This window comes from Staurois parvus, unplaced genomic scaffold (genome assembly GCF_062004578.1).
Source record: "Staurois parvus isolate SC_StPar_1 unplaced genomic scaffold, SC_StPar_1.0 ptg000129l, whole genome shotgun sequence".
In the NCBI taxonomy this organism is placed as follows: Eukaryota; Metazoa; Chordata; class Amphibia; order Anura; family Ranidae; genus Staurois; species Staurois parvus.
This window is the reverse complement of record NW_028317925.1, coordinates 3601072-3627808: the sequence shown is the minus strand read 5'-3', so window position 1 is coordinate 3627808 and position 26737 is coordinate 3601072. Positions and strand designations below refer to the sequence as shown.

The 26737-nt window shown below is 42.1% G+C and overlaps 1 protein-coding gene across 3 annotated transcripts in view; it reads left to right on the top strand.

Annotated features, from left to right (window-relative positions):
• Positions 1-26737, top strand: part of TANGO2 (transport and golgi organization 2 homolog) — a 221829-nt gene that overhangs the window by 171250 nt on the left and 23842 nt on the right. The gene's annotated exons all lie outside the window — the stretch shown is intronic.

Genomic DNA, 26737 nt, shown 5'->3' with positions numbered 1-26737 from the left:
GTCCATAATGGATATGGCATTGACACAGCTCCCGATGATTCACATTGGATATGATCCAAAAATATTTAGACAGAATAAAGGTGAATAAAGCACCTGGGCCAGATGACATACACCCACGGGTCCTTAAAGAATTGAGCTCTGTCATTTCTCATTTTTAGGGACTCTTTAATGACTGGCATAGTACCACTGGATTGGTGTAAAGCCAATGTGGTGCCAATATTTAAAAAGGGGTCAAAATCTTTACCAAGTAATTATAGACCTGTTAGTTTAACTTCTATAGTTGGGAAGATACTGGAGAGTTTAATAAAACACCACATAGTTGAGTTATCGCTGGAAAAAATTTTAAGCAACAGACAGCATGGATTCATGAAAGACAGAAATTGTCAAACAAATCTGATTTATTTTTATGAGGAGGTGAGCAAAACCTTGGACAGAGGGGTGGCGGTGGACGTGGTATACTTGGATTTTGCAAAAGCGTTTGACACAGTTCTCCATACATAACTAATGTGTAAGGTAAAGTCTGCAGGATTGGAAAAATCCATATGTAAATTAATAGAAAACTGGCTAATGATCATATTCAAAGAGTAGCGGTTAATGATTCATACTCTGAATGGTCTAGGGTTGTCTGGTGTACCCCAAGGTTCAGTGTTGGGACCCTTACTTTTTAATATTTTTATAAACAATCTAGGGTCTGGGATTAAAAATACCATTTCAGTCTTTGCAGATGACAACAAGCTATGCAGTGGAATAACGTCCTTACAGGATGTCTCCAATTTACAAGCCGACCTCAGTGCTCTGTTTAATTGGGCAACTATGTGGAAAATGAGGTTTAATGTTGATAAATGTAAGGTTATGCACTTGGGGACTAAGAATATGCATGCATCATACATACTAGGGGGGGTACAACTGGGGTAATCAATGGTGGAGAAGAGCCATAAAAAACATACAGAGAAGAAAAAGGGACTTTTTAAGCACCAAAGCTACAAAAAGGAAAAAAAGATCTCATATAAAAAAAAATACAAATTTATTGAACATAGTACATCAATGAAAAAACATAGACACAATACATAAAACATCATTTTGATGTGGATGGCGATGATTAGGATATACATCACCAAAGAGAAAAATTTCAACGCTTTCCAATTCATTGAATTTATAATTTCAATCTTCAGGGGGAAAGGTGAGATGCCATAAACAGTATTCTAGAAAATAATAAAGTAATTCAGTGAAGAGAGAAAAAAAAAACACATGCTATAAAGAGTGACTAACATCGCCATTCATAAAAACAGAAATTCAAAGGATCCTAGCTGGTTAATTCCAGGCATCATCTATGCAAACAGACCCTTCAGTGGTCCAGCTGAGTGAATGAATGCTAAACACGATCATAAAAACCATAGATTAGATATATTAAGTCTATTGGCATTCTATGTAATATATGTGAGAAAATAGAAAGGGAACTCACATAAAATTGTTTAATGGAGGTCAATAGGGAATTGAAAATAGTAACACACCCCTCTATCAAGCACTTAGATCAACCCAGGCATCTGAAACGCAGGGAGATATCCATATGGGGAGAGGCAAAAATATAAAAAACATCCTTATCCTAGATGAAATAACTCTAGCCCCAGAAAGCAATAACTCTAGCCCCAGACCTCCCATGTAACATTAAACTGGTAACCTGTAAAGGCTTTTAGAGTGTTGCCTATGGAGATTATAAGTACCGTAGTTTGTCGCTATTCCACAACCGTGCACAGTTTTAAAGCATGACATGTTGGATATCTATTTACTCCGTGTAACATCGTCTTTTATTTATTTTACCAAACAATCTGGGTATTTTATTGTGCTTGGCACAATACAATTTATTAAAATTTGTTTTTTCTCCAAAAAAAAATTGTGTCTGAAAAACTGTTGCGCAAATGCCATTTTATTCTGTAGAGCATCTGCTAAACGAAAAAAATAAAATGTGTGTGTGTATATATATATATATATATATATATATATATATATATATATATATATATATATATATATATACACACACACACTGCTGTATATATCTATATATATATATCAAGTCAATTAAACTCCTGGGATATTGATCTGGTCAGTTAAGTAGCAGAGGGAGTTGTTAATCAGTTTCAGCTCAGCTGCTTTTGTGTTAATGTATTTGACAACAGGTGCACTAGATGGGTAACAGTGAGACGATCCCCCAAACAGGAATGGTTCTAAAGGTGGAGGCTACTGACAGTTTTTTCCCTACTCATCTTTTTTGTTTTTCCATTAGTTTTGAATTTGGCTAGGTTTAGTGTAACTACTGGTAGCATGAGGTGATACCTGGACCCTACAGCGGTTGCACAGGCAGTCTCAAGAGCATGGTGGAGATTCCAGGAGACAGGCAGTTACTCTAGCAGAGCTGGACAGAGCCGTAGAAGCTCCTTATCCCATCAGCAGGACCCGTATTCACTCCTTTGTGCAAGGAACAGGATGAGCACTGCCAGAGCCCTAAAAATGACCTCCAGCAGGCCACTGGTGCGAATGTCTCTGACCAATCAGAAACAGACTTTACAAGGGTGGCCTGAGGGCCTGACGTCCTCTAGTGGCCCCTGTGCTCACTGCCTGGTACCATAGATCTCGATTGGCACTGGCACCCTGTGCTTTTCACAGATGAGAGCAGGTTCACCCTGAGCACATGTGATAGACGTAAAAGGGTCTGGCGAAGCCATGGAGAGCATTACTCTGTCTATAACATCGTTCAGCATGTCCATTTTGGTGGTGGGTCAGTGATGGTGTGGGGAGGCATATCCATGGAGGGATGCATAGACCTCCTACAGGCTAGACAATGGCGCCCTGACTGCCATTAGTATCGGGATTAAATCCTGGGACCCATTGTCAGACCCTACGCTGGTGCAGTGGGTCCTGGGTTTCTCCTGGTGCACAGCAATGCTCGGTCTCATGTGGCGAGAATATGCAGGCAGTTCTTGAAGGATGAAGAAATTGATACCATTGAATGGCCCCCACGCTCGCCTGTCCTAAATCCAATAGAACACCTCTGGGATATCATGTTTCGGTCCATCTGACGCCGCCAGGTTGCACCTCAGACTGTCCAGGAGCTCAGTGATGCCCTGGTCCAGATCTGGGAGGAAATACCCCAGGACACCATCCGTCATCTCATTAGGAGCATGCCACGATGTTGTCAGGCATGCATACAAGCACGTGGGGGCCATACATTTTGACCATTTTGAGTTGCTGCATTGAAATTTCAGCAAAATTAACTAGCCAGCTGCATCATTTTTTCACTTTATTTTCGGGGTGTCTTTGAATTCAGTCCTCTGTAGGTTGATAATTTTTGTTTCCATCAAACCATGGGGCATCCTTACATTCCTAACACATTACCCAGTCCATATCAGTATCGATATAGATGTTTTGATTTGGAATAGAATGTGTAGTGTTCCAAAGCATTTGCGTGTATGGAAATAAAAGCTATTAGAAGGATTTTGAGCTTTATTCACTTTTTTCAACACACTGCTATTATTTTGAACACAACTGTATATAACAAGGATATAACAAGTCTACACACCCCTGTTAAAATGTCAGGTTTCTGTGTTGTAAAAAAATGAGACAAAGATAAATCATTTCAGAACTTTTTACACCTTTTATTGTGACCTATAAACTGTACAACTCAATTGAAAAACAAACTTGAATCTTTTAGGAGGAGGGGAGTAAACATAAAAATCTAAAATAATGTGGTTGCATAAGTGTGCACACCCTCTTATAACTGGGGATGTAGCTGTGTTCAGAATTAAGCAATCACATTCAAAATCATATTAAATAGGAGTCAATACACACCTGTCATCGTTTAAAGTGCCTCTGATTAACTCCAAATAAAGTTCAGCTGATCTAGTAGGTCTTTCATGACATTTTCTTAGTCGCATCCTACAACAAAAGCCATGGTCCGCAGAGAGCTTCCAAAGCATCACAGGGATCTTATTCTTAAAAGGTATCAGTCAAGAGAAGTGTACAAAAGAATTTCCAAGGCATTAGATATACCATGGAACACAGTGAAGACAGACATCAAGTAGAGAAAATATGGCGCAACAGTGACATTACCAAGAACTGGACGTCCCTCCAAAATTGATGAAAAGATGAGAAGAAAACTGGTCTAGGAGGCTGCCAAGAGGCCTACATTAAAGGAACTGCAGGAATATCTGATAAGTACTGGCTTTGTGGTACATGTGACAACAATCTCCCATATTCTTTATATGTCTGGGCTATGAGGTAGAGTGGCAAGACGGAAGCCTTTTCTTACCAAGAAAAACATCCAAGCCCGGCTAAATTTTTCAAAAACACATCTGAAGTCTCCCAAAAGCATGTGAGAAAATGTGTTATGGTCTGATGAAACCAAGGTTGAACTTTTTGGCCACAATTCCAAAAGATATGTTTGGTGCAACAACATCACTGCACATCACCAAAAGAACACCATACCCACAGTGAAGCATGGTGGTGGCAGCATCATGCTTTGGGGCTGTTTTTCTTCAGCTGGAACTGGGGCCTTAGTCAAGGTAGAGGGAATTATGAACAATTCCAAATACCAGTCAATATTGGCACAAAATCTACAGGCTTCTGCTAGAAAGCTGAACAGAAACCTGACATTTTAACAGGGGTGTGTAGACCTTTTATATCCACTGTATGTGTGTGTGTGTGTGTGTGTGTGTGTGTGTGTGTGTGTGTGTGTGTGTGTGTGTGTGTGTGTGTGTGTGTATATATATATATATATATATATATATATATATATATATATATAATGTTTGATGGTTCTAAGTTATTTTATTGCAAATAAAAGCTGTTTTTTACATTTATGTGAGAAGTGTCAGAATAGGCTTGGGCAGCCAAAATGCTGGGGTTAGGTCAGTTTCATTTGGAAAAATTACATTTTATATTTCTTATATTTTACATTACATTTGACTTATGAAATACAATCCTGTTAGCAAATGAAGAAATTAAGTGGCAGTTGGCGCTTTGACATGTATAGTCACTTAAAGCTGAACTCTAAGGAGTTATTTAAAGCCACCATTTAAACAGTGATGTATTCATTAAAAAATATTTAATTGTGTTTTAAATTTGTAAGTACTTAGAATCTCCATTTAAAGCAGCAACCCACAATTTGTTCAGGTATGTATTAAAAATGCTGAAAAATCCATCAGTCCTAAGTAGGACAAAAACATAGGTGTAAATTAAAGAAAAGTTAGGGTTGCAAATAATAAATTTTCGAAATGTAAAAATAGCCAGAAATGTAAAAGCCTTACCCCTGCTATCTTGAGATGAGCAATAAATCCAGGCAGTAAAAGTGTTCCTTTAATATGATTGAGATAGATAGATAAATATGTGTGTGTGTATGTATATGTGTGTGTGTGTGTATATACAGTATATATATATATATATATATATATATATATATATATATATATAATGAGTTGCACCAGTCCAAAATTGTAATTTAGGGCATGGTAGTCCACTTTTATTCAAATAAAAGGCAAGTTCATGTGTGCTTCAGTTGCCCATACAAGGGTTTCTTTAACACATTATACACATATGAAAATTACAAGCCACCTGGCTCACTTGTCCCTTTGACTGTATTGTCCAGCTCTCTTGGCTGTCTATTGGCTCTCTAGCCTTTAGTTGCAGTGCCCTGCTGCATGGTCCACCTCAAGCCTATGGATTGGGTTCTCCTGACACCCTGATAGGAGCCGACCTCACTCCTGGAACTGAGACATCCTGTCTCCTGGCTTCTTGCTGGGGCACCACTGAGCCCTCAATGAGACCCACTGTCTCTTGGCTTCTGGCTGGGGCAACTCTGACCTCTTGTTGAGACCTTCTGTCTCCTGGCTGGGGCCCCCTGACACCGGGTTGAGGCATTTCATCACCCACACTGGGAGCGGTCTCCAACTGACCACACCCTGAGCTTTCCTCAGACCTGTGTATATATAACAATCCTGCACATCTGTGCATTCAGACAGGTTGCAGGCATCTGGCAAAATCCGGACACAGGATTAAAAGTTTGATCCAGAATCACAGAATCCAGAGAGAGCCAAAAACACAGCTTTATCTGTTCGGAAACCGCAATCTGGAACTTCGCATTAACCTTAAATGCGAATCCTGTGTCACATTTTCCTATATTCTCACAGTGACAGAGCCTCCCTCTGTCACATAATATATACACTATATTGCCAAAAATGTTGGGACGCCTGCCTTTACACACGCAGGAAACTTTAATGGCATCTCAGTCTTAGTCCATACGGTTCAGTATTGTAGTGACCTACCCTTTTCAGCTATAACAGCTTCAACTCTTCTGGGAAGGTTGTCTATAAGGTCTAAGAGTGCGTCTATGGGAATGTTTGACCATTCTTCCAGAAGCGCATTTGTGAGGTCAGGCACTGATGTTGGATGAGAAGGCCTGGCTTGCAGTCTCCGCTCTAATTCATCCGAAAGGTGTTCTATCGGGTTGAGAACAGGACTCTGTGCAGGCCAGTCAAGTTTCTCCACCTCAAACTTGCTCATCCATGTCTTTATGGACTTTTGCTTTGTGCATTGGTGTGCAGTCATGTTGGAGCAGGAATGGACCATCCCCAAACTGTTTTCACAAAGTTGGGAGCATGTAATTGTCCAAAATGTCTTGGTATGCTGACGCCTTAAGAGTTTCCTTCATTGGAACTAAGGGGCCAAGGCCAACCCCTGAAAAACAACTCCACACCATAATCCCCCCTGCACCTAACTTTACACTTGGCAGAATACAGTCAGGTAAGTACCGTTCTCTTGGCAACTGCCAAATCCAGACACATCCATTGGATTGCCAGATGGAGAAACGTGATTCATCACTCTAGAGAACACGTCTCCATTGCTCTAGAGTCCAGTGGCGGTGTGCTTTACACCACTGCATGCGACTCTTTGCATTGCACTTGGTGATGTAAGGCTTGGATGCAGCTGCTCGGCCATGGAAACCCATTCCATGAAGCTCTCTGCGCACTGTTGTTGTGCTAATCTGAAGGCCACACAAAGTTTGGAGGTCTTTAGCTATTGACTCTGCAGACAGTCTGCGCACTGTGCGCTTCAGCATGTGCTGACCCCGCTCTGTCATTTTAAGTGACCTACCACTTCATGGCTGAGTTGCTGTTGTTATCAGTTGCTTCTACTTTTACAATATCACGAACAGTTGACTGAGGAATATTTAGTAGTAAGGAAATTTCAGGGATGGATTTATTGACCAGGTGGCAACCTATCACGGTACGTGATATAGTAGTATATATGCAGCCTCTGGTTATCTCCTATGCTATGTCTGCTGTCTCTGGTCATCTCCTGTAGTACATCCGCAGTCTCTGGTCATTTCCTGTATGATGTCTGCAGTCCATTGGTTCAGAATATTTTTTTCTTGTTTTCCTCCTATAAAAAGTCCTACTATGATCAGAGTCCTCTTTCACTGGTCTTTGCGCCACAATACATCAGTATCATAAACTTGATTCCCAGTCCACCACCAGCCACACTAAGCTCTCACCTTGTCGTTTGACCTTTAAATACACAAGACATTTATAAAAAATAAGAGATGTGATCTCTGTCTTTGCAATAATTCATTTACTTCATATAAACATGTTCATATAGGAATGGTAAAGTAAGCTTACTGTACCATTCCTGTATGAACATGATTATATGAAGTAAAAGAATTATTGCAAAGGTTGAATTTGCATCTCCTATTTTTTAATATGTCAGGTGGAAGTTTGAAAGTCCACAGCGGATGTGATCCTTGGATTGTATATTGATCACAGAACAGGAATGTCCCACCCCAGCCTGGATGTATTTAAATACACAAGGTCAGAATGCCATAAAGGAGAAGATGTATGTCAGGTTGTTCTCTACACTCTTCTGCTGGAATGTTGCATTGTCATTTTTCCTCTGCATTTTCCTATTATCTGCTTGAGAGAAGTTGTGGACACAGGGATTGTACACCTGCTATATGGCTACAGTGTCACCAACTCAAAATCTGATTAAAGCTACAGTTTCATTGCCATTTACTGCAAGCTACAGATGCATGTACTGTTGATTCTGAAGGCCTCAAGGCAGATTTCTTTGACCCTGGCAACACCTGATGGCTAACATTTCTGAAATATGATTGGATAAAAGCTCTAACATAAACATACACTACTGGAAGTAGTGAAACAAAGAGAAAAGCTAAGAAATTAAGAGATTAGGCAAGCAGCAGAGAAGGCCTTACTAGCCCTGATGGCCCACCACTGGAGTTTCCTGTTTGAATGGGTGCTTGGTTGAGCAAACCTCCAGCTGCTGCTGGGAGCAAAATGTTTTAGCTGTCATATTAGTTACCACTGCTAAATGTGAAATCTTTCTTGTTTCTCCTTTTAGTGCAGAAAGAAAAATTGCATGAGGTTTCCCCTTCCCATTAAAAAAAAGTCATACAAGGCCCTTTAGATCGGTATGGATTTTAAGGGGGAGCCTTATGAAAAATAGCTTGGAGCCCCTCCCCACAAATCCATAGCAGACCCTTATTCAAGCATGCGGGCCAGGAAAGGTGGGTGCACGCTTTCAGCCCCTCCTGTCCCTGAACTGTACCAGGCCACATGCCCACAACGATAGGCCCTGCCAGGGGGCCTCTTCCCAACAACTCTGGCTCAGTGGTTGTGGCAGTCAGCGGGTGAGGGGCTTATCAAAATCTGAAAGTCCCCTTTAAATGTAAGGTAGTTCCCAGATACCCCCCACGCACACACACACACAAACACACACATATAAGTAATGGGTACATAGTACCTCTACTCATTCACAATTTACTTGTTATGAGTTATTTCCTGAGAAAGTCTTAAAGCCAAAACATCAGATTGATAGGTAGGAAAATAGCATTCTCAGAGGTAGCTGAAAGCAATGTCATCTTCTCTAATTCATTCATGACGGGTGTACTTTAAGCTTACACTGTGTGCACAATTAATAGGCAAGTGAGTATTTTGACCAAATCATCAATTTTATGCATTTTGTCCGACTCCAAGCTGTATAAACATGAATGCTTATTGGATTTAAGCATATAAGGTGATGTGTATTTGTGTAATAAGGATGTGGCCTAAGCAGATTAATACCCTATATCAAGGTGTGCATAATTAGGCAGCTTCTTTTCCTCAGGCAAAATGGGCCAAAAAAGAGATTTGACTGACTCTGAAAAGTTAAAAAAAAATTGTAAAAAGTCTTTCAGAAAGATGCAGCACTCTTGAAATTGCTAAAATATTGATCACAGAACCATCAAACGTTTTGTTGCAAATAGTCAACAGGGTCTCAAGAAATGTCAATGCAAGAAGACTCAAACGCAGGAACCCCATTATCTCCAGAGCTGTCATATTCCAGAAGTACAAGGTGTTCAGTGGCCAAGGTAAGGAAGGCTGGAACCCACACATACTGGGCCAAGAAATATCTGAAGACAGATTTTTCAAAGGTTTTATGGACTGATGACATGGGAGTGATTCTTTTGGTTTTTTTTATTAATCCAAACAACTTTTATTGTCAAGATAATAGAGAAAATGGAACAGTACTTACAGAATCCACAATGACATTACAGCAACAGCAGGGTTACACATAAATCAAACAACGTGGATATGCAGATCCCGTAATAAACAGTATAACAGAAATGGTAATCAAACAAAACAGAGACCACAAGGATCCAAAACTTTCTTGACAATACCTTGCTTTTTCCTTTTTCCTTTTTCCTTTTTCTTCCTTCCCGTCCAGATGTAAACAGAAATGGGGGGAAAGGAACAAAGTCCAAAACATGCCTTCAAACAATAAAAAAAAAACTACATCAACAACAACCTCTGGTTCACCCGAGATGTCTCATCAAAAAGAATGGGAGATGCACATGAACACCCTCGGAGGGAGGAGTGGAGCCACACACCTGATATAAAATGTCACACCTGCAAAAGTTGGTCCACTATCAATTGAGGAGGGGTGAGCCCAGGTGTATCCAGCCAACCCTGCCATACCTGCTGGAACGTACGATAAGCATTGCGATGTTTGTACGTGAGTTTCTCCCGCGGGAGTAAAGAATTAACATAATCTATCCATTGCTCACTAGTCGGAGGAGCCGATGATAACCAGTACCTTGCTATCAAATTCCTAGCCAGATATAAAAGTCTAGATTCCATAATATACACTCCTGGCTGGAACAGTTCTTGGTCCAGTGCCCCCAACAGACATTGCAAGGGATCTTGGGGAACGGGAGTGACTCTTGACGGACCAGATAGATTGGCCCGTTGCTGGATCAGTAACTGGCACAGAGTTCCACTTCGACTCACATGCTAGCAAGGTGGAGGTGGGATACTGGAACGGGCTGGTATTATTAAAGATGAGATAGCTGAACCTTTGTGGGTTGGACTCAAAATCAACTCCCAAACCTACTGTTAGTTTTCAGAAGACCCTTTTTTCAAGCACTGGTACCGGAAAAAGTCTAAATCTTTCAAGAAAACCTTGATATTTATGCAGGACAATGCTCAATCACTTGTATCAAAGTACTTCACTGCGTGGCTAGCCAGTAATGGTCTTAAAGATGAAAGAATAATGACATGGCCCCCTTCCTCACCTGACCTAAACTCTATTGAGAACTTGTGGGCCCTTCTACTATGGGAGATTTACGGTGAAGGAAAACCGTACACCTCTCTGAGCAGTGTCTAGAAGGCTGTGGTTGCTGCTGTACAAAAAGTCGACCGTCAACAGAATAAGAAATTGGCAAACTCCATGAATGGGAGGCTTATGACTGTTATTGAAAAGAAGGGTGGCTATATTGGTCACAGATTTTTTTGTTGAAATGTCAGAAATATTTATTTGTAAATTTAGAGTTGTTTGTTTCTTATTCTCACATTAACCACTTGCCCTCCAGAGGATTTACTCCCCTTCCTGACCAGGCCATTTTTTGTGATACAGCGCTGTGTTACCTTAACTGATAATTGCGCAGTCATGCTATGCTGCATCCAAATTAAATTGATGTCCTTTTTTCCCATGAACAGAGATTTCTTTCTGTGGTATTTGATAGCCTGTGCGTTTTTTATTTTATGCGCTATAAAAAAAAACCCGACAAATTTGAGAAAAAAAAAAACTATTTTTTACTTTTTGCTATTAAACATGTCCAGTAAAAAAGTTTTAAAAAATCAAATGTCATAAATGTAGGCCATATTGTATTCTGCTACGTCTTTGATAAAAACAAAAACCCAATACGTGTAAATCAATTGGTTATAGCGTTTACAAATGGCGGTATATATACTGGGCTTTTTGTTTTTTCTTTTTACTACTAGTAATGGCGGCAATCAGCGACTTATAGCGGGACTGCGGCGGGCATTCTGACACTGGGGGGAACTGACTTGGTGTCACTGACAGGGAGGAGAACTGTTTTGTTTACTAACAGTTCTCCCCCCTGTCGGAGATCCTCGGCAATCTCCGGGCGCAGCCCAGTAATCACTGGCCAGGACCTGGTGATTGACAGCCACAGCAGCAAATGGCGATGCGGGTAAGGCACGCATGCCCCCTACCCGGAAATGCAAAATTACATATATATACGTGACTTTGCGCACAGCTGCTGCCCTGTAGCAGTATTTCTGCTATGGGGCGGAGCTTGAGCAGTTAACAGATGAAAAAAAAAAGTGAGATGGGAAAATGTTTGTTTTTTGTTTAGTTGCATAATAATTCCGCACACTAATAGTTGCCCAATAATTCTGCACACATACATATTCTATTAAAGACAAAACCTCACTTTTACCTTTTTTAAAATTTCAGGTTTGAGGTTTATTAACATTTTGGATTGACTGAGAGCACTGTAGTTGTTCAGTAATTAAATTAATCCTCAAAAATACAATTTGCCTATTAATTGTGCACACAGTGTAGAAAATGGAGTTCTGAGTAGAAGATTTTGGAGTTTTTCTGTTATTGTCAGTAAAAGAGCTTTGTTTTCTGGCTCTTTAGATATCCTGCTGGCTCCTACTGTTTACATTGATTTGTCTCTGATTGTTACTAAGGAAATAAGAATCTTTTACGTTTGCAGGCATTGTGCAATTTACAAAACATGTAGACGCAGAAACTAGATTTCCTGGATAAATAGGTGGCTAACAATAATTACAATATTTTAAAATATATTTTACTTGTTTTTGGCACATACCATTTTCTGCTATTTTGACATGCATGATCATGTCTGTATCCAAGGTCTACCCAGCGTCATAAAATTACCTTTGAACAAATAGAGGAAGAACTGGACCCAGTTACAAGGCTGCATTAACCTGCATGTTAATAAGAAATGACCAGGTGTTCTCGACACATCCTAAGGTTCAGGAGTGGAGGGATAATTTACTATAGCCTTTTAATCATCTGCAGTGACTACATGATTGAGCCACAGCTGATGGCTGTGCCTCCATGTCACAAGCACAAAGAAAAAGATGCTTCCTTTTTAAATAGCTGAATCTGTTTACAGAAGTGTGGAGTTGATCTGCTGACCTCTTTTACTTTCTGCCATTCTCTAATTGGCACCCTCATTAGACTGTAATGATCTCTCGGTTATCTTCATTAAACTCTTATATAATAGTTTATGCTGTTTTCTGCTAGAGGTAGGTCATTACTGAGCTCCTAAACCAACAATGGTAAAGTATATCCAGGAGCTATAAATCAGAGAGATGTATTAGTGTTTCCTCTTTTTTTTCCAGCATTAAATAGTAGATTGGGCAAGCAAATTGTATTGTGCAATCCCTGTGGGGATGGTTACTGCTATTGGACTTGATAGTGTGGTGACCGCATTGTACGGAGTTGCAGATTAAAGCGGTAAAGGAAATGTGCTTATTATGTGCACAAACGAAGAACTAAGCTGGAGTTAAGGTGAACCCGTCAGCCTTTTTAAACTTTTAAAAGTGAAAGTTTGGTCTAAAAGTAGACACTAGAAGATGCCAGATGTTATCTTTGTCAAAAAACCTCCTATGTACACCCCTCTGAAACTAGAGTCCTAGAAGCCTGACTTCAGAACTAAACTCTGCAAACTTATATTATTCTTTGCAAGGATGTGCGACTAATGGTCACTGAGGCAAACTCAGTGGACAGGGAGATGGCAGCTGGTGGGGTTTTCCTGAACTCAGGCCTTTAAATTGGTGCTAAATGTTACATTTATTTTAATATATCCACGCTAAGCAGTATGTTAAACTTAACATGCATGGAATGTGTGTACAAACACTTGCCTAGTGCCTATTCATCACCCCTGGATCCCTCAGCACAGCTTCTCAAGCTTTCTTTTAGATCAGAGAATGCACTTTCCCAAGACAAAGAGAGCAGTACGGATGCCAGCAGCCAATCAACTCAGTTGGAGGGGGGTATCTTGCATGGGCTGTGTGCTTGAACCGATGCACATCCATTCAGCACTCAACACTTCATAGAACCCTACACAAGAAAGAAAACACCCTGAATCCGGATATTGCAGTCAGTGTTGTGGAGTCCATCTGAAGCAGCAGGAAAGAACATCAGAACAACAAAAGGCAACATGTAGTCTTCACATTAGCAGATGAAATTTATTTTAAAAATGTTTCCTTTTTTATCACTTTAAAGCATTTTTTTTTGTCACAGGTGTAAAAATTAAAAGTAACAAAAGCTGTAGCTGCTGACTTTTAATAAACAGCCACTTACATGTCCCAGGATCCAGCTCCGTCCTCACCCAACTGGTTTCTTCACCAGTTTTCAGTCCCCAGCGCCAGAATTGGGGAATATGGACAGCCGGCTGTGACTGCTTGCTGCACCTTGGAATGGTCCTGCAGTCTCCTTGGACCTGTGACATGTCCCAGAGGACTTTGGGGCTTGAAAACTGTAAAAACCGGGAGGGGGGGGGGGGGAGGTTGTAGAAATAGTGAAGCTTCTCCTTTTGAGTGCTTTAAGTAATAAACTAGTTTCAGGGATACATACAGAGATGTTTTTCTGGCTCCCAAGGTTATTAGCAAAATTCAATTTTAGATGAACCTGTGCATTGCACCTGCAGGGCCAAGAAAGTTTACTTCATGGCCGCCCATTTTTATTGTCACAGAAAGCCCTATGTAAGCTCTAAGATAAGACTTAGACTCTTCTCCCCTGTGTAATAATAGGAAAGGGAGTCACATGCGCCCCACATCACTACAAGAAACGATATGTCTGTAGCGGCTGGTGGGTGAAAGTTCATTGCTTACAGCAGGATTTTTCCCATAACAGCTTGATCAAAAATAATGTTCTTTAACAAGAAACATACATTGCACATACATTACTATTGAAAAAGAAAAAAAAATGTTATATTTACCTTCTCTATGTAATGATTTTGCACAGAGCAGCTCTGATCCTCTTCTTTTTAGGTCCTCTGCCAGTGGTCCTGGCTCCTCCCCCTTGCCAAGTGTGCCCAATAGCAAGCTACACCTGTGAATAAACTTTGTTCATTCACAAACAGGGTGTGGTTAGTGCCCCCCCCCCCTTAAAGCTTTCTCTACATTGGCTCAGTGGCTGTGATTGACAGCAGCAGGAACCAATTACTCTCGCTGCTGTGTGAGCCATTGAGGAAAGAGAAACCCAGGGGAGCCGTGGCTCTCATGCACATCATTGGATCAAGATGGGGCTCAGGTAAGTATAAGGGTGGGCTGGGGGAGCTGCACTCAGTTTTTTTTTTTTTTTTGTAACTTAATGCACAGAATGCATTAAGGTAAAAAAACCTTCTGCCTTTTAGAACCACTTTAATAACTATGCTACCAAATTTAGTGTGTTCTGTAAATTGCCTCCAGCGTTGCTTCTGTTTCTTCTTCCTGGACGCTGCCATTTTGTTGAAGCTGATAGCCCCTGAGAAGCAGTAAATATTTCAGCTGTCAGCAGATTGCTACATTTTTGACACAGTACCAAAAATAGAGAGCAACTGAGCATGTACAGAGCAGTGTGCTATAATGCATTACCCGATTTTAAACTGTATAGGCACTTATTTTTAATGTTTTACATACTGCAGCTATACCAAAAGGGGCCAGTATGAAGCGATCTAGCAGGACTTAATTGTCTGACTAAAATTCCACTTTAATGGTGAACCAGGCTTTTATCAAGCTAGGCAGTGTAGGATATCTGCAGTGTCTGTAGCTCTGAAAAGGCACAGGATTTTTAAACTAGCACAGTATGACAATGAATGTCTTCAAAAGTTAACACAGTTGAGTTGCCATTGCTGTTCAGTATTATACTGTATTGCGCACTAGTATTTTTAAAAGTAGTAGTTTCTCTGAAACCTTTTTGAGTATTTTATTATGTGAATAATTTAGATTGTTGTTATTATTATAATACAGTATTTACAGGGGAGTATTTGCCACGAGGCAAACAAGGCATTTTCCTAGGGCGGCACTTTTCAGGGGGGCGGCACGGTGGCAGCGCTGCGGTTTCTTACCTGTGTCGATCCGGTCCACAAGGCACTGCTGGAGGAGGGGTGCAGAGGGTGTCCGTCCGGTGTCTTCAGCTTCCTGGATCTTGATTGTGATGTGGGCGGGATGACAAGCCGCCCCTCGAATCTGGCCACACCCTTGGGATCACTGGGCAGCCTATGACAGCCTGTCCCTCCTCTGCAAGCTCCGCTTCCTCGCCGGTGATTGGCCGCCAGATCTGTAGCTCAGAAAAGGCACACAGGTGGTCAATCACAGGCGAGGAGGAGCTGAGCGGCAGCGCAAAGATTGAAGATCGAGTGAGGGAGCAGCTGGAGCCGGTGAAGAAGAGGAGAGCGGCTGGAGAAGGAAGACAGCTGATGGGTAAGTGTCTGTGCCTGAAGGAGGGAGCGCGGGCTGGAGCAGGGGTCAGCGCAGCGATGTAAGTATAATTGGTGTCAGTGGGAGTAATAGTGCTCCATCATTAGTATCAGTGTGGGAAGAATAGTGCCCCCTCATTGCTGTCACTGAGACCAATGAGGGGGCACTTTTCCTCCCACTGAAACCAATGATAGGGCACTATTCCTTCCACTGACACCAATGATGGGGCACTATTCCTCCCACTGACACCAATGATGGGGCACTATTCCTCCCACTGACACTAATGATGGGGCACTATTACTCCCCCTGCCATCAATGATGGGGCACTATTCCTCCCACTGACACCAATGATGGGGCACTATTCCTCCCACTGACACCAATGATGGGGCACTATTCCTCCCCCTGACACCAATGATGGGGCACTATTCCTCCCACTGACACTAATGATGGGGCACTATTCCTCCCCCTGACACCAATGATGGGGCACGATTCCTCCCACTGACATCAATGATGTGGCACTATTCCTCCCACTGACACCAATGATGGGGCACTATTCCTCCCACTGACACCAATGATGGGGCACTATTCCTCCCACTCACACCAATGATGGGGCACTATTCCTCCCCCTGACACCAATGATGGGGCACTATTCCTCCCACTGACACCAATGATGTGGCACGATTCCTCCCACTGACACCAATGATGTGGCACGATTCCTCCCACTGACCCCAATGATGGGGCACGATTCTTCCCACTGACACTAATGATGGCGTACTATTCCTCACACTGACACCAACGATGGAGTACTATTCCTCACACTGACACCAATGATGGGGCACTATTCCTCCCACTGACACCAATGATGGGGCACTATTCCTCCCACTGACACCAATGATGGGGCACTATTCCTCCCACTGACACCAATGATGGGGCACTATTCCTCCCACTGACACTAATGATGGGGCACTATTCCTCCCCCTGACACCAATGATGGGGCACGATTCCTCCCCCTGACACCAATGATGGGGCACTATTCCTCCCACTCACACCAATGATGGGGCACTATTCCTCCAACTGACACCAATGATGTGGCACTATTCCTCCCACTGACACCAATGATGGGGCACTATTCCTCCCCCTGACACCAATGATGGGGCACGATTCCTCCCCCTGACACCAATGATGGGGCACTATTCCTCCCACTCACACCAATGATGGGGCACTATTCCTCCAACTGACACCAATGATGTGGCACTATTCCTCCCACTGACACCAATGATGGGGCACTATTCCTCCCACTGACACCAGTGATGGGGCACGATTCTTCCCACTGACACTAATGATGGAGTACTATTCCTCACACTGACACTAATGATGGCGTACTATTCCTCACACTGACACCAATGATGGAGTACTATTCCTCACACTGACACTAATGATGGGGCACTATTCCTCACACACTGACACTAATGATGGGTGTAACGGAACCGGAACCCAGACCGCACTTGGGTATATTCCGTTATAGCACAACTTCCCCTGTCCGAACACCATCCACGGACCCCACCCTCGAAATCCCTCAGGAAAATAGACAATACCCAGCTCTTACTAAAACAGGAAGCCAACTACTCTTTATTTTACACAAAACACAGAATATATACAGAGGGCGGGGAAACACATCCAGGAACAGGACATACATCATCAGCCCACCCTCTCAGTGGGAAGGGCTACAGTATAGGCAGGAAACACTTCATCACCCCTCCCCATCCAACCAGACACAGAACAATGGGATGCAACCATGTGGCAAAGGACATTGACCAACCCCCACACCAATACACAAACAGGACATCCCATAATAGTTGGCTGGGCCGGAAGACACAGCACAATGGGGGGTAGCACATGGTAATAGACAAAGGAACACACACTATACACAATACTGAGACATTCACATACACACCCTGTAACCCTTAACAGGCACAGGGTGGGTTAAACATAATGATTTGGGGAGATGATACAGAGGTCCCCCCACCCCCAAAAGTCACTCCCGTCACAATGGGGCACCATCATTGGTGTCAGTGTGAGAAATAGTGCCCCATCATTAGTGTCAGTGGGAGGAATAGCTCCCCATTGTTGTCAGTGGGCGGAGCTCTAATAGGAAGGCGTGGAGTTTGCAGATGAAAGGGTGGAACAAATTTAGATGCAGGGGAGGGGGGTACCCGATTTTAGTCTTGCCTAGGGCAACACAAAACCAAAATACACCACTGAGTATTTATATAGCGTCAGCAGTTTGCACAGCTTTACAATATAAATGGAGACAGTACAATTATAATACAATACAACAGGGATAGGAGTGCCTTGCTCATAAGAGCTTACAGTCTAATAGGGTAGTGGTTATTGGGTTCTTTTATTCCTGAATACATTTATTAATCCCAAAAGTGATAGTTGCATGGACAGTGAAGGAAGTTTATAAGACTTATAAGGTAAGTTATTTGAAACCGTGCATATTGTAGTAATGCTCAAAACCCATGTGTTTGTTTTGGGGGGTTTTTAGCTTGCGCTGTGCATGTTCACCAATACAGTATGTGCACATACTTGGAAGTGTACAGTAGTAATTGAATAATATTGCTAATAATAATATAATTATTATTACTAATCGTAACCATTACTAATAAGTAAAAGTTGTATGTGCACCACAAAAAGTCACCAGGCAGTCCTACTGGCAGATGGCAGCCTAGCACCAGTCTTAGGTTGCATATTTATGACATGCCTAATAATGTACAATTAACAGGGGAGCTGTTGAAAAGGCATGCAATTCAGGCACAAAATGTTACCTGACACTTGCAGATGAGGAAAAGAAGATTCAAATCTAATATAGATTTTCTTGTAATTGCTTCACATTCCATCACAAGTGTCCCCAGATGCTGCGGTTTAACTAGCTGCCTTCCGAAATGTATCCCTTTTTTCATTTGCTGTGTTTTGGGTTTGCTTCAGAGCATTACTTGACATAATGCTTAATGAGATGCTACCAGAATAGTCAAGTGTATCTCATTTGAAGTACTGGTATAAGTGAAATATAACAAAAAATGTACCCTATCACACAGCACAGAGCAAAAGTATTTGTGATATATTGAAGTACATGGAAGGAGTCCAGAATGGATTTGCCACATAGCACATGTGTTAGTTTCTTCTGAAAGCATCCATTTCCTAATACATGTACACATGTGCTATTTTGTGATGTGATAATGCTGTAACATTTTATTGAGTCACTGCATCAGAACTAGTATATATTTCCAAAGTTCTGGGAATACCTATTTTTTTTTTTAGCTAACCCTCTACACATCAGAGTTGTGTTTCATGACAAATAATTAAGAAGAGTTGAGTTGCATAAGGGTCCTAATGGGTGATATTTTATTTGTATTTACTGTATATCATAATGTCCATATATATATGGCAGGGGTGTCCAACCCGCAGGCTGCATGCGGCCCAAGAGCATTCAGAATGTGGCCCAGGCATGTCTGTCTGGAGGGACACCATCCCAGCATAGAAGCCACGGGCGGCCAGCAGGGACAAGTCAGGCACATGCATGTATGGAGGGATGTCAGGGATGCCGTGCAAGCATAGTAGCCGTGGTGTCTGGCACTGAGAATTCAAGCACAGGCATGGATGGAGGGATGCCATGGCTACCATTTTTGTAATAACATCAGCAGCAGTGAATACAGGGTATCCTGATAGCGCCAGGCAAGTCAGTTCTGCATGGCTGTATCTAAGAGGGCGCTGGGCCCCAGATTTCAGTTGTGTCCACCTTTCCAGGGTGGTGGGCAGGGGCTTTGGGGGGGTTGGGGTGGAGGAACTGAAATTTTGGGAGAGCGCAGTGCACCCTAGCACTCCCGTGGATACAGTCATGTGGCTGCTTTGTTTCCCTCTTTTTAACTAATAAAAAATATTACAATAAAAATGAAGATTTATTACTCAGATAGATACATTGTTTATATCGGTGATCGTTAACTTGTGATCTGTCAGACTTTTTCTGCTCATCAGCTGTCCTTATTGTTAGTGTGTTTTAAGTGCAGCCCAAGACAATTACTCTTCTTTCAATGTGGCCCAGGAAAGTTAAAAGTTGAGACACCACTGATAAAAACTCACCAGCCACTTTATTAGGTACACCAGTTAGTACTGGGTTGGGACCCCCTTTTACCTTCAGAACTGCCTTAACTCTTCATGGCATAGATTCAACAAGGTGTTGGAAACATTCCTCAGAGATTTTGGTCCATATTGACATGAGTTACTATTGCTTTCTATCGTCTCGAACCAGTCTGTCTATTCTCCTGTGACCTCTGACATCAAGGCATTTTCGTCCACACAACTGCCGCTTGCTGCATATTTTCTTTTTTCAGACTATTCTCTGTATACCCTAGAGATGGTTGTGCATGAAAATCCCAGTAGATCAGCAGTTTTTGAAATACTCAGATCAGCCTGTCTAGCACCAACAACCATGCCACGTTCAAAGTCACTTAAATCCACTTTCTTCCCCATTCTGATGCGTGGTTTAAACTTCAGAAAGTTGTCTTCACCATATCTAGATACCTAAATGCATTAAGTTGCTGCCACGTGATTGGCTGATTAGCAGTTTGTGTTACTGAGCAATTGAAAAGGTGTACCTAATAAAATGGCCGGTGAATGTAAGGTTTGTGTTCATAAAAAAGACAGATGGTGTCACCATAGGCATCGGTTTTTATGTAGCTTGTATATTGACTTTATGATTTTTTTCCTTGTGTGCTTCTGCCTTATGTTGTAAATGCCAGCCCATCAAGGACTATAATGTATAGGTGGACTGGATAGATATATTCACCTGCTGGCATCTAATATGCTATTCCAGCAGAAGTGGGAGCAGGTACATGTTAAAACTAGGTACCCGCGCCCCCTGCCCAAAAAAAAAGTTTTCAATAAGGAGAGAAGATGCGGATGGTAGATAAGCAAAACTTCCCTTTTTAAGTGAAGTTCTGCTTTAAATAAGCACAGCACTGGTCCTTAGTATAGTACAGACTATGTTGACTGCTCTCATTCTACCTTAAGGACTCGTTCACACTTGACTTTATTTCTAACTCTTGCCAAATGCCCCTATAGCATTTGACAGGTATTAGGTGTTTGGGAAGTGTTTTTAACGCTCCTTAAACGCTCCCCAAACACTCCCTAAACGCCCAATGTGTGGTTTTGAAGCGGTTGATAGGCATTTGCCAAGCATTAAAACCGCACCACAAAAGCCTATAATGAATTTAAATGGTATTATCGCTTCACAACCGCTTTGCCAACGCCTGCCAGGCGTTTGAGGAGTGGCACCATAGACTTGAATAGGAGGCTTCAACTCCTCCTGACTCGACATGAGTGCCGCGACACAACGCGATGCTAACGCTTCAGTGTGAACAGCACTGTGTGCTGCCATGTGCAGAATTTTCATAGGCGTTTGGGAAGCGTTTTTAATGCTTCTCAAACGCCTGTCTGACGCCTGCTGACAAAGCTAGTGTGAACGTAGCCTAACAACTAACTTTACGAGGGTGCGCGTCCTTACGCACAAGATGCCTATTGATTAAAAAATAACCGTTTATTAGGATTTCTGTAAAATATGTTCATAACTGTGAATATTTAATACCTATAGAGTGGGAAAGCGTGCTCTGTTCAAGAAGCTGTATTTTGTGCAATTTGTTCCATAATAATTACTTCCCATCAGTGGTGTATTTTGGTTTTGTGCTGCCCTAGGCAAGACTAATATCGCCCCCCATCTACATTTGTCACAGGACTTGCCCTGCATGCCCCTAGTGCTCATACTCACATTCAACTTGTACAACTATGACCACATTCGCATACACCTTGTATATTTTGCGCCCCCCGTGACCACATTCACATGCACCTTGTACATTGACCTCCCCAGTGTCCCCATAATCAAATGCACCTTTTAAATCCCTGTTGTGCCGCCACCCCTGCCCCGCTGAAAGATGCCGCCTTAGGCAAATGCCTTGTTTGCCTCGCGGAAGGTATGCCCCTGCATCCCATCCAACATAATACCAACGTTGTGCCCCATAATATAAGTTTCAACACGCGCCTACTCTGTCTATGAATGGACAGGAGAAAGGTAAAGCCTTTTGCAAAAAACACAGTGGAAAAGCGTCTAGTCTGGGCCCTAGAAAAAGAGACAAAGATAAATGTCTCTTAAAACTTGAGGTGAAATGGTTCTTTCTTCTAAATTTAAGTGTGCCATATGGACTTAATGAAGGCTTTACCTTTCTCCCGTTTGTATGTGATTGAAGGATCTGGACATTGTTTGAATTGACCTCATGTTTTGCATATTGATATGTACTATTTTGTTCTGTGCAGTATGATCTGGTTTGTGGGCATTGAGAGCTGCATTCTGGAGGTATTTCTGAGATGTGTAGCAATATTATTGGCCTATTGGATCATTACCTTTTATCCCCCAGATGGTGGGTGATCCATGGACTGACTGAACATAAGATATGGTGATATATGGGGCTTGTCCATTTAAGGCTTGATTTATGGCATGGATGAGTGTACCCGTATTACATATCTGTAGTAAGATATAGATCACATGATTTATTGTAAATGTTTTGGTGGGCTATTATCTTCCTGAATGTAGGATAGATCGTAATATATTGCGTGAACCTTCTTTATACCCTACAGCAGGGGTAGGCAGCCTTGGAGAGGTGGAGATCTACTTGAACGACATGAAAGAGATGAAAGGTCACCAGCCGGTAGCGCACATTTTTTAAGGAGATAACCTAGCATGGCCCTATTAAAAAGGAAAATTTTGAATAGTTTAAGGGGTAATAGCAAGTACTGCTGTGTTCAGAGGTCAGTAGTATGTAACATGGAGTGCAAAAGTCAGTAATATATAATGAAGAGTAAGTAATGCAGAGCATAGGCATGAGTAGTGCAGAGATCAGAGGTCAGTAGTATGTGAACCAGAATTCAGAGGTAAGTAGCATGTAACGCAGAGGTCAAGGTCAGTGGAATGTAGCAAACAGCGTGCAGGTCAGTGGTGTGTAAGGACCTGTTCACACTGCAGCAGTGATTGGCATTTTTCCACACTGAAAGAATGCCAATCACTAAGAGGGCACATAGAAATCAGTTGTTTTCTATGAGCCCCCCCCCCCCTTCTTGTTGCAACACAGCCCGGTGGTGCAGTGCACTGAGGTGTGATAGTTTGCAGTCATGCTGCATGATATCCCACCTCACTGGATGGCACCACATAGCAAGTGAACCGCACTGCACTGCTGTGTGGTGATACGAAAAAAACGTCACTTTGTACATTTCAGATAAAGTGAAATAAAAAAAAGGGAGATGTGTATGTGATAAAACACGTATCAGAATGCTCCCTGGCACATATCACTGCAGCCCAAAATGGACTTCTGCCCGCTCACTAAACCGCTTTGATTGTGAATGGGTGCTAAGTCTTTGTTCACAGTACTGTATTCTGTGTGTAGGGCAGCTCAATCATTTCAGTGGGCTGCCCTACCCACAATAAACATGGGGAAAGAATTCTCTGACCCTCCTGGAAAATTGCCCTGAACCACAGGGTGCTGTGGCACCATGCGTTTTCATGTACGGGAAAACACACACCGTTTATGATGTGTGGGGGTGCTATTAATAAATATTGGCAGTCTCATGCATCAGCTAAAGTGCACGGCATTTCTCTGCATATCAGCAACACACAGCACGCTTTAAAGCGGAGTTCCACTCACGCTGTCAAAAAATAAAAGTCAGCAGCTACAAAAACTGTAGCTGCTGACTTTTAAAAAAAACAGCCATTTACCTGTCCCTCGGTGTCCCCTGCAGCCCGTTTTACCGGCCGTCTTCTCTCCCTGGGTGCCAGCATCTTCAGTGTGGGCACCCATCTGGGACAGCTTGCAGCTTCACAGCCGGGTACCCACTGCGCATGCGCGAGTAGCGCTGCGCATCCTGAATGGTCCTGTAGTCTTCTGGGACCTGTTACGAGTCCAAAAAGACTACGGGGAGGAAGGAAGGGAGGACACCTTACACTTCCGATCGCCTAGGCGATCGGAGCGGAAGTGGGAGCGGATACCTGTCAAATTCGGGTACCCGCTCCCCCCGCACCCCAGTGGTGCCAATCCTTAATGGGGACCAGTCTTTAAAGCAGAACTTCCCCTTTTGGGTGGAGCTCCACTTTAACATGCTGAGATGTGAGCTAAGTATAACACTCAGCAGCCTGTTTTTTATCCACAGCACTAGTCATTTATGAATTTCTCCTCTCATGCAGCTGCCATAATAGTGCAAAGTTAATGTTGATGTATCTGGGTTTATAGGCAGCAGCCTTTTGTAGCACTGCAAGCCCAGCACTATGAACCTCTCAATAGCCTGCTGCTTTCCTGTTGCACTGACCGCCTGAAGTTTTTGCAACTTGTTTTACCTTTCCCATGTCTCTGCTGTGGCTACTTTAACACAGACACAGTCTGGGTATTGGCGTGGACTCGCTCTGCTTACTGAGTGATGCTGTCTCTCCTTTTCCTGTCTAGCCCGACCCTTACCTAGTACTTGCCTTCGCTGTATTGTAGAATGCCATTGTGATCTGAGATGTGGCAGTCAGGAGCAGCCACACGGTCACGGTCTACCTGTCAGGCCGTAGTGATCAACAGGTTGATCACGATCGACGAGTTGCCAACCCTAGCCCTACATGTACAGTTGTGTTCAAAATAATAGCAGTGTGTTGAAAAAAGTGAATAAAGCTCAAAATCCTTCTAATAGCTTTTATTTCCATACACACAAATGCATTGGGAACACTACACATTCTATTCCAAATCAAAACATGAAGAAAAATATATCAAATTTGTGTTGTTCCTCTAAAACAAATTGAAGAAAAGTGAATATTAGACTGTTCAAAAAAATAGCAGTGTTTGTATTCTTCTTTACAAACTCAAACATTCACTATATAAACTGAAAAATGTTTGAAGATTTTGCTTTCCTTTGAATCACTTAATTAATATTTAGTTGTATAAGCACTGTTTCTGAGAACTGCTGTACATCTGTGTTATATGGAGTCAACCAACTTCTGGCACCTGTGAACAGGTATTCCAGCCCAGGATGATTGGACTACATTCCACAGTTCTTCTGTATTTCTTGGTTTTGCCTCAGAAACTGCATTTTTGATGTCACCCCACAAGTTTTCTATTGGATTAAGATCCGGGGATTGGGCTGGCCACTCCATAACGTCAATCTTGTTGGTCTGGAACCAAGATGTTGCATGTTTACTGGTGTGTTTGGGGTCGTTGTCTTGTTGGAACACCCATTTCAAGGGCATTTCCTCTTCAGCATAAGGCAGCATGACCTCTTCAAGTATTCTGATGTATTCAAACTGATCCATGATCCCTGGTATGCGATAAATAGGGCCAACACCGTAGTATGAGAAACATCCCCATATCATGATGCTTGCGCAACCATGCTTCACTGTCTTCACAGTGTACTGTGGCTTGAATTCAGTGTTTGGGGGTCGTCTGACAAACTGTCTCCGGCCACTAGACCCAAAAAGAACAATCTTACTTTCATCAGTCCACAAAATGTTGCGCCATTTCTCTTTAGGCCAGTCAATGTGCTCTTTGGCAAATTGTAACCTCTTCAGCACACGTCTTTTTTTCAACAGTGGGACTTTGCGGGGGCTTCTTGCAGATAGCTTGGCTTCACATAGGCGTCTTCTAATTGTAACAGTACTCACAGGTAACTTTAGACCTTCTCTGATCTTCCTGGAGCTGATTGTTGGCTGAGTCCTTGCCATTTTGGCTATTCTTCTATCCATTCGAATGGTAGTTTTTCGCTTTCTTCCACGTCTTTCAGGTTTTGGTTGCCATTTTAAAGCATTTGCGATCATTTTAGCTGAGCAGCCTATCATTTTCTGCACTTCTTTATATGTTTTCCCCTCTCCAATCAACTTTTTAATCAAGGTACGCTGTTCTTCTGAACAATGTCTGGAATGACCCATTTTCCTCAGAATTTCAGAGAGAAATGCACTGTAACCAGCATGTACAATATTTGCTGCCTTCCTTCCTTAAATAAGGGCAATAATTGCCACCTGTTTTTCAAAGAATGAATGACCTCACTAATAGAACTCCACACTGCTATTATTTTGAACATGCCCCTTTCAATTAGTGATTCAATTACACAGAATCCGCAGCATGCATGTCATGACTGTTGGGTCTGTTGGATTTCTATTACTCTACTATACCTGCTAGTAAATTATTTGCCATGTAGAAATATAATTTCTACCAAAAACAGTGATTGATCAGGTTAGTGATGTCTGACTGCTATTATTTTGAACACAACTATATGTGATCAAATATGATTTTTTTTTATTCCATAGTTCCATTCATAGGCTGTGTGTGCGTTTTTGAAACTGATATTATTGACATGTCGCTGGTATTATGTTGGATGGGATGGATATTACTATGGTAAAAAATTGTACAAAATACAGCTTGTTTAATAGTGCGCGCTTTCTCACTGTAGAGGTATTAAATATTCACAGTTATGAATATACTTTTATAGAAATCCTAATAAAGGTTATTTTTCAATCAATAGGCTATCTGGTGCATAGGGACGTGCATCCTCGTAAAGTTAGTCATTATAATTGCCCACTGAGATAAATTTGTGTAAATATTTACGGCTTGGTAGTTTAAAGTCTCATTCTACCTTTTCTTTATGAAAATCACAAAAAAGTGAGTGCCCAGTGGCAGTTGTGGAGACCCTTCATTACATTTATTTATTTCAGGTACTTATATAGCGCTGTCAATTTACGCAGCACTTTACATATATATTGTACATTCACATCAGTCCCTAACCCTCAAGGAGCGTACAATCTAAGGTCCCTAACTCACATTCATACACATACTAGGGCCAATTTAGACAGGAGCCAATTAACCTCCCAGCATGTTTTTGGAGTG